We start from the raw sequence: 11,588 nt of genomic DNA, 5'->3' as shown, positions 1-11,588 counted from the left end.
TTGCATTATTAATCCTCTTACCGGAGAATACTTTAACTTTCCAGCAATAGCCAACAAAGAGGGTCGAATAGCCAGTGGATTTGGTCATGATCCTTCAAATAACAATTCCAAGATTGTTAAAATTTGGTACCCTCCAACCAGTTGTAGCTTAGAGGACAAGGGATTCGTTCAAGTATATACTTTCGGAGAAAAATATAACAGTGGATGGAGAGATTATTGTTTTTGATTTGGAAGATGAAAAATTCCCATATCTCCCAACCCCATGTGGGAGCAAAGGTACTTTCGCAACCCAGCTCAAGCTGTTGGGAGGTTATTTGAGCATCGTGGGTGAATGCAATGGGCGTGTAAACATATGGTCGTTCAAAGATAATGATATCATTGTCGAAGTGGGATATCAATCTCGGAGTTGGAGTTTAGAGTTCAGTATACTAACTTTTCCTTCTCCTGAACATGATTATTTTCCTTCTCCTGAACATGATTATGGTGGCTATGCATGTGAAATTTAAATCTATGAGGTGTTTGCCATTACTAAAAACAATGAGGTTCTCTTATGGCACAAAACACATATGTATGACAGCGGAGATATTTTTCCAGTACTCCTTTGTCGCTATGACCCCAAAACTGACATATTAAACAAGGTTTTGCATTGGGAAACTTATGGTCTTAGCAAATTCCAGGGAGTTTCGCATGTCAACAGTCTAGTGTCATTAAAATCTCTGGGATTAGATTCAAAGACAACTGCTGAAGTCGCAGCAGATTCTGAGGATCACCAAGGAGGAGGAGGAGGAGGAGGAGGAACTAGCATTTTTAATACTGCATTTAATGGCTGCATTGGTAAGAGGAAGAGGTGAAGCTAGGGTTTTGTTTCTTTCTTTCCATAATATATGTTATGATGGATTGCTGTTCTACATCTGGCTTTTACAAGGAAACACGAATATGTAGCCAGCATAATTTTGGATTTCGTTTTCAAGTTCTAATTGGTTTCTATGTTTAGTTGTTTTCCTTTTCTAAGTCGTAGTTCTTTAAGAATTATCAAAGCCTATAAAATAACGTCTAGTATTATAGAAAATGATATCCAACATTTTTATTTGATTAGTACAAAATTATTGTAACAAGTTTTTGCCAAATTTATTCGCTAATATGGGAGATCTTCCTGCTGATATTCAATCATAAAATTCTATCAAAACACGTTAATAAGGGAGATCCTCCTGCTGATATCCAATCATTAAATTCTATCAAATGTTCCTCGCGAGTCCGTTCTAGAATGCAAACTTGTATCCAAACTTGGAAAACTCTCCTTTCTCATAGAAAGATTGTGAGTGGTCTCCTCCTTTATATACATCGGGGTAGATGTCCTTTTGAGAGTAGTACATATGGTAAACTTCGCTTTGGATACAATGATGAAATTCTTAGTCACACACGGCGAGTCAAAGACCATCATGATAGATGTTTCTTTTGGCGCAATGCGGAAATGTGATGGGTCAATAGAAATGATTTAGGAAAATAAGTTGGTTGATTGAAAAGAGGAGGCTTTAACTAATTGGAAATGAAAATATTACAAGGGAATTTTAGTGTAGATCTTTGGCTCACTCTACTTACAATAGTAATAACTTTACTTGCTTAGCTCTCACTCTTATTTCACTCACTTCACTCACTTGAGTTTTGGATGGTTTGCAAGTGAACTATTGTTACCTATTTATAGGCTTGTACACCAACCACTTACTTCTCTAGATAGTTCTATCTAGACTCTTCTTTACACTCTCAACTTAGACATTACAAGAAAATTCTAGAGAAAAGAATTCTCTAGATAATATTTGATGTAAAGAAGGCCTAAAAGATTCTAGCATGTATTGGGTTTTACTTAGTCTAGATGATTATTGGGCTTTACTTATTGGGTTTTCCGGAATAATCACAAGTTATGTTTTTGACACCCCCTCTTAATTTGTGATGTTAAGATTTTCTCTAAAATGATTGAATTTGTCCACTGTGACGGCTTTAGTGAAAATGTCGGCATTTTGTTCATTTGTTGGACATATATGGAGCTCAATTTCCTTGTCTTCACATACTGCACTTGTTGATGCTCTGTATTTTGCTTCGGCTGACGATAATGCCACCGTACTTTGTTTTTTAGAACTCCAAGAGAAAACTTTTTTTTCCATACAGAAAACATAGCCTGATGTGCTCTTTCGGTCTTCAATAGAACCTTCCCCATCGCTATCTGTGAAGCTAATTAAATCATTGTCTTTTTCTCTTGTATACTTGATGCCAAAATTCTTTGTTCCCTTGATATACCGAAGAATTCTCTTAGAGGCGACATCGTGTAATTTGCTTGGATCGCTCATAAACCGAGAAACAATGCTGGTTGCATTGACTATGTCTGGCCTTGTATTTGTTAAGTAGATCAGTGAGCCGACTAGACTTCTGAATAAGGTTGGATCAACTTTTGTCGCTCTATCATTTTTTGCCTACTTCTCATTAGTATCCATTGGAGTTGCAATTGGTTTGCAATCTATCATGTTGAACCTTTTCAGTAAGTCTTTTGCATATTCTTCTTGGGAAATGAATATTTCTTCTTGAGATTGTTTTACTTGAATCCCAAGAAAATATCGCATAAGTCCTAAGTCTATCATCTCATATTCTTTCATCATCTCCTTCTTAAATTTTTCTGCAATTTCTTGTTTTTTGCTGGCACTAAATTAAATCATCAACGTAGAGACAGATAATTAAGAAGTCCGTACCTTGTTTTTTGATGTAGAGTGATGGCTCAGTTGAACTTTTTTCAAATCCATTATCTCGGAAGTACTTGTAGATTTTGCTGTTCCATGCACGCGGTGCTTTCTAGAGACCATATATTGCTTTGCAGAGACGATAAACCATTTTTTCTTTTCCTTTTCGGACATATCCTTGAGGTTGTTCAACATACACCTCTTCCTCTTTGTTTAGGAACGCCGACTTTACGTTTAATTGGTAGACTCTCATTTTGAGTTGAGCTTCCAAGGCTAACACTATCCAGATTGTTTCCATGCGAGCGACTGGGGCGAATGTCTCATTGTAGTCGATTCTTGGTTGTTGGGAATATAATTTTGCAACTAGCCTTGCCTTGTGATTTTGGGTTGAACCATCTTCATTACAGTTTTTCTTGTAGACCCATTTCAGACCAATTATTTATTTTTCAATTGGCTGATTAAAAAGCTCCCATGTCTTATTTTTCTCGATTACTCGCATTTCTTCGTCCATGGATTTTCTCCATTTTTATTCTTTTGCCGCTTCATCATATTTTTGAGGTTCTAGTGCTATAAATGCACAATTAGATATACCATAAATATCTCTTAGGGAACGCACCTTTCTAGGTGGGGCACTTGCTTCAGATGAACTTGGACTTTCTTGTGCCGGACTAGGAGATCTCGGGCTTGCTGGTGGAGTGTTTTCTTCCTGGTGTGGATGATCTGGCTCTTCTTCGATGAGTAGTGGCGACTTGTGGTTATCTTGTTTATCATTCCAATCCCAATCTTTGAATTCATCAAAGATAACATCTCTTGATATTACCAGTTCCTTTTTATCTGGCTTTAGAAGTCTATAAGCTTTAGACTCTTCGCTATATCCGATGAATATTAGCTTTTCTCCTTTTTCATCCAACTTATCTCTGTGTTGAGATGGAATATGTGAATATGCAACGCAACCAAAAATTCTGAAAGAAGTTACCTCAGGCTTTTTATTATGCCATGCCTCGTATGGAGTTTTATTGTGAACTGCTTTTGTTGGCGAGCGATTAAGGATTTAGACTGCTATGTTGACTGCTTCCTCCCAGTAGGTGTTGGGTAGTATCCTTGCTTTTAGCATACTGTGGGCCATTTCCACGATCGTACGATTTTTCCTTTCCGCCACGCCGTTTTGTTGTGGAGTGTATCTGACGGTGACCTCCTTTTTAATTCCATTTTCTTTGCAGTAGTTGATAAACTCTTTTGAAGTAAATTCTCCACCACGGTCTGTACGAAAAACCTTCAATAGATGGCCACTTAGCTTCTTTGCCAGCGCCTTGAATTCTAGGAATTTAGGGAATGCCTCGCAGTTTTGCTCGAGAATATACACCCACATCATCCTGGTATAATCGTCCACGAATAAGAGAGAATGTATTTTGTTGTTGAGTGAAGTTGTTCTTGTCGGACCGCATATATCAACGTGCACTAATTCGAGGGGCCTTTTTGCTCTCCACGATGTCTTGGTAAATGGAAGTCTATGAAACTTACCAAGAATACAACCTTCACATACTTTATCTCCACCGTCGATATTGGGAAGCCCAATTACCATGTCTTTTGATTTCAGAACCTTTAAGGATCTATAATTGAGATGCCCGTATCTCAAATGCCACAGCTTTCCTTCATCAATATGATTGGCACTCATTGCACAATTTTCAATTGATGACATAGATATAGGAAAGAAAATTTTTTCCTACATTTTTACTTTTTCCACCAATTGCTTATTAATTTTATCATAAATTGTGCATTCTCCGTCTTCGAAATGTAGTGAGTACCATTTTCTTATGAGTTTTCCAACACTTAATAAATTTTGAGCTAGGCCAGGAACATAAAGAACATCATATATGTATCAAGTTTTACCTGACCTTGTAGTACGGATATGAATCCTCTTCCTTCAACATTATGGAACTTTACATATACGAGTTTGACCGGCGGAATCTCTTATTCCTCCAATTTTACGAAATATTCTTTGTTTCCTGTCATATGGCTGCTACATCCGCTGTCGACGTACCATATACCTTGCGACTCTTGTTGCGAGGTGAGGCAGGAATAAAATACTTGATTTTGAGAATTGTTTTTCTCGGAATAGTTTGCTTCATTAAGCCAACAATCTTTCTCCATGTGATTTAATTTATCACACTCGGTGCACTTATACTTGCAATCTTCAGTTGCATGACCAAAATTTTTGCAAACATTGCATCGGAGATTTGAGGAGTTATTTTTTCCGTACCTTTGATTGTTGTTTCTATAACCTCCTTTTCCCTTTCTCGTACTGGGAGTTGGATGACGATCCCCCTCTAGAGCTTTTTTTCCCGGCTTCCGTATTTTTCTTTTATCTGAAATTTATTTTTGATTGAAATGCCTGCTCCAATGGTTGTTCCGCGAACCTGTTTATTCTTTTCTCGTGAGCCTCGAGTGAACCCATTAATTCATGTACCGAGAGAGTCGATAAATTTTTTGACTCCTCAATGGCAGCAACGATATGGTCGAATTTAAATGGTAAGCTTCTTAAAATCTTTTCTACAACTCTTTTATTTTCGATGGTATCTCCATAACTACTTATTTGATTTACTATTCCAGTAACTCTTGAAAAGAAATTCTGGATAGTTTCATTTTCTTTCATAAGTAAATTATCAAAATCTCGCCATAAATTTTGTATTTTGATGGATATTACCTTTTCTGATCCTTGGAATGCTACTTTGAGAATATTCCAAGCATCCTTCGAAGTTTTCGTCAACGAAATTCGAGGAAAAATAGCTTTGACGACTCCTTGTTGTAGAAAAAGTAGTGCTTTGGCATCTTTCTTTTTATTTTCCTTGTATTCTTTTTTCTTTGCATCCGTCAATGCCGATAGAGCTTCTGCCGTCTCGTGTACCTCATAACCTTCTTCGAAAAGATCCCATAGATCTTGTGAAATGAACAATGTCTTCATTTGTAAACTCCAATAATCATAACTCTCACCATAAAAAATTGGAATTATACTTTGGGCATAGTTGAAACCTTGAATACTTTGGTTAATTTCCATGAGTAGAGTTTTAGGATTATTGGGTTAGATTTGCTTTGATACCATATTTGTTGGCGCAATGCGGAAGTGTGATGGGTTAATGGAAATGATTTAGGAAAATAAGTTGGTTGATTGAAAAGAGGAGGCTTTAATTAATTGGAAATGAAAATGTTACAAGGGAATTTTAGTGTAGCTCTTTGGCTCACTCTACTTACAATAGTAGTCACTTGACTTGCTTAGCTCTCACTCTTACTTCACTCACATCACTCACTTGAGTTTTGGATGGTTTGCAAGTGAACCATTGTTACCTATTTATAGGCTTGTACACCAACCACTTAATTCTCTAGATAGTTCTATCTAGACTCTTCTTTACACTCTCAACTTAGATATTACAAGAAAATTCTAGAGAAAAGAATTCTCTAGATAATACTTGATGTAAAGAAGGCCTACAAGATTCTAACATGTATTGGGTTTTACTTAGTGTAGATAATTATTGGGCTTTACTTATTGGGTTTTCTAAAATAATCACAAATTATGTTTTTAACAGTTTCTACAAAAACCTTACAAAGATAAAACATGTTCTTCCTGATGATGACATCATTATATGTTCGCCCCATTTTTTTTTTTGAATTTTCATGGGACGAACATTATATGTTCGCTCCCTTTTTTCTTTCGATTTCTCTTGGGGAGAACATTGTATGTTCGCCCAACTCCAGACGAACATTATATGTCCGCTCGACCAAATTTGGTTTTGGTCTTGGTCCCAGACTATATTTGTTCTGGAATTTTGTTTTGGTCCGAATTTTAGTCTTTAGTCTGTCCCAGTGTTTCTTGTTTCTCCACCAAATAAATGGGTTTGATCGTCCACCGTGGACGCCCTTAACTGAAAACATATCAATCAGGTTCCAACAACATTACAAATTATGTGTAGATGGACTAAATAATGTCAACATGCACGTCGTAAAAATACCCACTTAACTAAAAGCATATTAATAATGGATACCTAAAGGTCGACCAATCCCCTCCATGTGCATCTAAAGAAGTGGACCCTTCACCCTTGTGGATGCAATCAACATTAGATGCATTGATCGGCATGGTATCATTTTGGTCCACGTTTATTAATGAAAATCAAAAGAACCATTACATGCGGTGATTTCGGATTGACACGCGTGGGAAGCTAACCATTGAATTTCCATTGACGAGTAATATTGACACCCGTATATCTGTTTTATACTCCGTCAAATAAGAAAAAAAAAATCTATTTCTATTGTTATCTCCGTCACCCTCGCTCTCCTATCTTCTTCATCCTATTTTCTCACAGGCAAAAGAAAAACCAAAGATCTAGCACACACCCTAAGTAACCAATGAAAATGTTTCATACCATCACCTTAAAAGGTTTATTTTTCATTTGCGGATTTCAAAGAAATCATCCGATGATTTCTTTTGAAGTAGCTCTTAGTTTGTCAAATACTCAGTTTTTATGTATAAGAAATCTAAGCTCTCTTTAATTTTAGTATTCTAAAACGAATGAAAAGGTGAAGAAAATTTCATTAACATAGTCACTAAAATCCTTAACAGAAAGAAATCAAGATTCACTTTTCTACACCACCTTCTGGATATGGTTATTGATGAATTAATTTCGAAACTGCTGGAATTTGTTGAAGAGATATCAACGTGATCTGGAAAGGAAGCCACAACTCTCGTAAAAAGGTAAATTTAATTTAGTTTCATCATGTTTTTTATGTAAGTTTTCTAATTAAATCTGGCCTAAACTAAAAATGGAAGAAAAGGGTGAAGAATTAATCGCTTTAAGTGTAACCTAATTTCTGAAACTTTCTAGGGTTTTGATATATTTTTTGATATCTTCTAGTTTGTTAGTATTGCCTGAATGTTTCTGATATTTTCAATTAAGTATAGTTTCATTCAGGAAATGTTAATGCATGTTTGTTTGTTATTGTAGGTGGAGTGAATAATGCTTCATCAAGTGCTGCCATTCTTTTCTCTTGCGTATCTGAACTGGTAAAATTCAATTATAATTCTTGTCTTCTTTTTTCATATTGTTCTGATTTCTAACTATTTATTCATAAATTACCATCTTTCTGTATTTTTATTGGCTTTACTTTCCTTTGTTTGGTTGCTTATTACAACGAGATTTCTCTTTACTTTTGACAAACTAGTATCAGCTGGTGTTGGTTTCCCTATACTAGTATCTCTTTTAATCACCATTATAAGGTTCATAATAAGTTTCAATGCTCATCTACTTTTCTATCCCTTATATAGTTATATTAGCCTTGCAATAATATAATTGAAATGGTTCTCGCATGATTTTGTTAGCCTTTTTTTTCCCGAATTATAGTTGTCTGGAAGTTTGACGAGCAAGTTCAGTTGTTATATTCAATGCATTTTTCATGAATTTGAATTTAACTTATGGTCTTAAGTTGAGGTTTATATACGTCTTTCACAAATCTAACCAGTGTGTTATCAAAGAGAAAGGCATTTAGTTCCACTAGTTGGGTTTTGATTAAAGTGTAGCTGCTGAACTATTCGTTTTTTTTGTAGACTAAGTCATAATTATATATGTAAAATATTGAACCTAATTCAATCTCTGTAACATATTCACTGGATACCACAATCTTATCTAAGCCTCTTTCTGTGTGGCTTTTGTGTTGTAGTGTACCGTCTCTCTCTGGGAGGACCATTTGTTCGAGCTACCCAAGTGGTATTGTACCATCAGACAGTTATATTTTTTGAAGCAGTACCATCAGATTGTGATCAATGCTCTGTACTTTATTTTATTTTTTTACTAGAATAATTAATTGTCATCTCTCATGTATATTTTTGTTGAAATTGGAATAATAAGATGTATTATCAATCATAAATAAAAAATAATTTGAATTGTTATGTTATAAATATATGGTGGATTTACACCACACTTACATCACCACCTTTACATCTCCTTCACCACCATTATTCTTCTTGTAACCTCCATCTTAGTACATGTTAATGGCTAGTAATGGTTGCAAGCCATTATCTCTATTACTTAATGCCATTAACCACCCACTCTATTGTATGACTTATAAATAGAGGTCCTTACACAATTGTATGATACACAACTAATGAGAATTCTTCTTCTTCTTTTTTCTCTACTTTCCATCTTTCTTTTAGTTTATAACACGTTATCAGCACGTTGCTCAACACCGAGCTTCGAAATTTTTAAGAAGAAAATCAACAAAAGGAAAATTGGTGATATAAGAAAATTTTCTCTCCAACAATTTATTTTAGTAATTGTTTTATAATTCTTTAAATACGCTTGCACGGTTATGCTAATTATTTGTTTGATTTATTTTTGTATGTACTCTACTTGGATGTACGTATACTATTTCTTTTTGGGTAAGTCACCTTGGTTTGAGGTAAGTATATTGTTTGCCATTTAAAATAATTTTGAGCCAATCTGGTATGATCTTCTTTGCTGATTCAAAAAGAACGGTAGGATCATAGGTTTGCAACAAACCTTAACCATTAAATACGGTTTTATTCAATAATAATCCACTGGTTTCCATTTTTTTTATGAGAAACCATTAATAACCAAAAAAAAAGTGGATTTTATGTAGAAACGATAATGATTTCTTTAAATTTTTTTAAAGAAACATTTTAATCCAATATAAAATTGGTTTTCTCTACCGATCCCAGTATGAGATATCATTTCTATGGTAGATGAACAGTTTGAAATACCAATAAAATGAGGAATTGTTGTATTCTTGAGGGATATTTAGCAATTTTGGTTTTTCCTCTTGTTATAATCTCCAATATTGGAACTGTTCCACTTATAGTTGGAACACAGTGGGACATAAAAGATCATAGGGTGAACGCCCGACTAGTTAGCCTATAACATTTGTCTTATTAGAGACTATATTGATCTTATTATCATTTTATTATGATTAAGAATGTCCAGAAGTTCCTTTTAAATAATTATCTCGTTGGCCCTAAAGGTCACGAAACTATTGGAGATTTATTTGCATATTTATATGCTTTTGTCTATAACCAATAAAATCCAAGGTTGATCTTGGATTTGTATGTCTAATGGACTACAATTTTAGGATTTTTTTTATGGCTCTTGAAGTCAAAATCTAATGTCCAACCGGTAGTTGTTAAAAATGGTATACAATTTCTATTCTTCTAATGGAACTGTAACCATTAAAAATTGGTGGTGTCGCAATTTATTTACCTTTGCGATGAATAATCATGTGTATGGTTGAAAAACCTCCGACCAATTAAATTTTATATCTTTGTCCGGTAGACAAAGATCATGTGATTTACTCATATGGTTTCCATCTCTTTACAAGAAACCATACATCGATCACAAAAGTGGATTTTTCCATTGCGATGACTAAAACGACGATTTTTTTTAATTTTGTCGATACGAGAGTTTGGTAAATCGTGTAATAATTGGTGTTAATTCTCTCCACCGTTTCCATAAGCTTGGCATATTTTCTAAAGTTTTGCCAAAAAGGAGCGAAGTTTTCGACCACATAATGGATTTTTTTTTCCAAAGTCGATAAAAATAATGATTTCTTTATTTTCTTATAAAAAGAATCATTTAATCTAATTGAAACTAGCTTCTCTGTAAATCCTAGAAGGATGAGATCTCGTTATCAACAATCGCAAACATCAATGAACGGATAATTCCTACATTCCTGAGGGATACTTGAAAATTTATAGTTTTCTTCCTTGTATTATTCTCCAAAATTTGAAGTTCCACTTGTAGTTGGAATTGGACACTAAAGATCATAGGGTGCGCACCCAGACTGATTAGCCAATATCATTAGTCCTTGTAGTGACTAAATTGATCTTGAAATTAATTTATTTTCATAAAGAAGTGTCCATTATTTTTATTTGTTTATCTTTTTGGAGTTTTATTTGTATATATTATATGTTTTTGGTTGTGATCATAAAAATCCATGGTTGATGATAAATATGTATGTCTATTAAGACTACATTTTTTTTAAAATGTCGAACGACGTATTTCATAAGGAGTATATGTCCTCGATTTAATCGGACAATACTCTGTGAACTTGTTTTCGTATATGAGATGATCATATTTCCGCCATAATCAGGGGGAGACTATACATTGCCAGACGTTTCTATCCCACTACGATCAAATTGAAAAAGGCTGATATTAAATAGGCGCGAAAATATGTCTTATAGGTTTTTGTGTAAGCTTTTGCCTCTTGAAGAGGAATATCCAGTCACATCTAACTGATTTATGGATCCAAGATTTAACACCGTAAACGTGCAAGCCTGAATTCTTAAAATTACAGGTTGGTATAATCGTGATGCGTTATTAAGAGAAACTAATCGCATTAAAAACAATTTGAGGGTTTTATTTTTACTCAAACCAAACGATTGATTCAATAATATTCTTTTCTCCCTGAACAATGCATTTGGAGTGGTAGTCTTTGAATGACTCATATTGCATTCGGAGAATATGTTCTAATTTCTAATCCTTGTAGGATTCAAATTATATCCAGGCAGCCACCTGACTCGATTATATCAGGTTTAACAATCCTTTGTGTTTTTTTAGAAATTTGGTAAGAAACCAAAAATCCGGATTAGTTGATGCTATCAACTTTACAGGTCTCTTGAACAGTATATAAAAACATTAAAATCCACCCTTTAGCAGCATAAGTTCTATTTCATTTTTATTTTCTTAAACCTGCAGTTAGAATTATGCAAGCTTAAACTCGTCTTTGAAATAGACTAGAGTTATTATTTTGATGCTTTTCTTTTGTAAAACTCATATAGTTGAGTAAGCATCCATATTTACGTCA

General features: G+C 34.5%; 1 long non-coding RNA gene across 1 annotated transcript; it reads left to right on the top strand.

The window, feature by feature from the left end:
• The first annotated feature begins 7,087 nt into the window (after nucleotides 1-7,087).
• LOC113337684 lies at nucleotides 7,088-8,652 on the top strand. Its single transcript, XR_003354379.1, has 3 exons — nucleotides 7,088-7,470; nucleotides 7,721-7,779; nucleotides 8,433-8,652. It is a non-coding gene; the product is annotated as an uncharacterized LOC113337684 (long non-coding RNA).
• Nucleotides 8,653-11,588: the final 2,936 nt, after the last annotated feature.

This window comes from Papaver somniferum, unplaced genomic scaffold, assembly GCF_003573695.1.
Source record: "Papaver somniferum cultivar HN1 unplaced genomic scaffold, ASM357369v1 unplaced-scaffold_172, whole genome shotgun sequence".
NCBI lineage: Eukaryota > Viridiplantae > Streptophyta > Magnoliopsida > Ranunculales > Papaveraceae > Papaver > Papaver somniferum.
Note: the sequence above shows the minus strand (reverse complement) of the source record. Positions and strands in the feature narration are given on the sequence as shown.